Genomic DNA, 2,147 nt, shown 5'->3' on the forward strand with positions numbered 1-2,147 from the left:
CAATGGCTACTCCACCTGCCTGGTCCTAGAGGGCAATGACCCAAAGCCCAGAGTCCTCAGCTAGCCTGTGATGAACATACAGGACAAATACATTCCTATTTGTCCAGTTTAATCTGTGAAAGAAACTTTTGTGGCGTTAAGCCACTGAAATTTCAAGGTTGTTACCACGATATAACACAGCCTGTCCTGCCAAGTACATGAAGTCAATCTTGAACACTCATGTTTTGCTAGGGAAGTGAAATTCTTTAGTTTTTCGAATTGCCAATGAGTTACACCCAATATTCTCATGCATTTTGTAATCTCTTCTAATTATGTTATTGGTTTGCCTTTCTCGTTCTCAATCATATTTTCACTCTTCTACTATCTGAATCAACTTTACCAGGGATTTATGTATTTCAGTTTCCAAAGAGCCAGGTCCTTTTAAATTTCGCTGTTTCTAGTTCATTCAGCTTCAACATGAAGGAAAAAGTCTAGCGTGGTGGTCAAGGCCATAGGCTTGGAGCCGAATTCCCTACGCTGGAATCCCAGCCTTGTCAGTGTCAGGCTGTGTGATCTAGAACAATGACCGATCCTCCTCTGCTTCTGTTTTCTCTGTAAAATGGGATGAGAGCACCTACCTAATTCATTGGAAGGGCTACTGCATGTAAAACCATGCCTGGCATTTGTATATGCTCAATAAATATTACTTATTTTAAGTATCTCTTCCTCTTTCTTACCAAACTATTGAAATTAGCATCCAGCTCATTTTTCAGTCTTAAAAATATGAAAATATATGCCCTCGGATTTCAGCTTAAATAGTATTCCATTATTTTTGGTACAAAATGTTCCCTTTTCATTGTTATGGTTTATCTTGATTTCTTATTGAATCTAGGTATCTAATCTCATGATTTCTCAGTTCAAACTAAGAATTCATCTGTACTTCATTCCTAGTTTTATTGATCAGAAAAGACCCTTGAAAAAATTTTAAGTGGACAAACATATATCCTATATATTCCACAGAAATATGTTCTTTGCATAGTTGTTTTATTCACATACTTTGTTTTGCCTATGAGATAGTCCGGTCACTTTTAAGAGGTATTTTCCAAGAGCCCCACTAAGATTGTTCTTATCAAGTTTCATTTGTTTTTTGGGATTTTGTTTGCTTTTACAGTTGGCTAGAGGTAGATCAAGTGTGACTACCATATTTCCAATTTAAGTCACAATCACAGTATATAAAATCCCAGTTTGTCCTGTTCCTGCTTTAATAGTCTCAACCTTTCTTAAATTCCCATTTGTCCAATAACATCACCCCACCTGTTTTTTAATCTCTGCCTTCCCTTAATCTAAACACAGTGGTGTTCTTTAATCCATGCTGACAGTCCACTTGGTAATAGGCAGAATTCATCTAGCTTCCATTTAGCTACTTGTATTTCCTATTTATTTTTGCTGAATTTACTTTGTTCCTTAGAGTAGCTGATCTGATATTTTTTTCCCTTGTTAATTTAGAAGTGCTACAATTTTTAGATCTAGGAGCTACTGTTCCACTCTTACACATCTACATTTCTGTTTAATGCACCAGCTATAAGTTACAAAGGAACCTAAGATGAGGTACCAGGAGCTGTTTTGAAAAGGTATTAGCTATTTCACTTTCACACACATTGAACTGGATTAAAGTGGACTTCAGAGGTTGGGGGAAGGGACTTTTTGGGGTACAGGAAGGATGGGGTCTGTTGCCCAGGCTGGAGTACAGCTGTATGATAATAGCTCACCACAGCCTTGAGTCCCTGGGCTCAAGCCACTTTCCCACCTCAGTCTCCAGAGTAGCTAGAGCTACAAGCATGCTCCACCATGCCTGGCTAATTTTTGTTGTTTTTATTTTTTTGTAGAAACAGGGTTTTACCATGTTGTCCAGGCTGGTCTTGAACTCCTGGACTCAAGCAATCTGCCCACCTCAACCTCCCAAAGTGCTGGGATTACAGGTGTGTGCCACCACGCCCAGCATTTTTTTTTTTTTTCAAGACTGGGTCTTGCCATGTTGCCCAAGCTGATCTCAAACTCCTGTCCTCAAACAATCTGCTAACCTCAGCCTCCCAAATAGCTGGGATTACAGGCATGAACCATCGTGCCTAGCATAGAGACCCTTTTTTTGTAATATGCAACTTCAACAC

The sequence above is a fragment of the Macaca mulatta genome, chromosome 15, assembly GCF_049350105.2.
Source record: "Macaca mulatta isolate MMU2019108-1 chromosome 15, T2T-MMU8v2.0, whole genome shotgun sequence".
In the NCBI taxonomy this organism is placed as follows: domain Eukaryota; kingdom Metazoa; phylum Chordata; class Mammalia; order Primates; family Cercopithecidae; genus Macaca; species Macaca mulatta.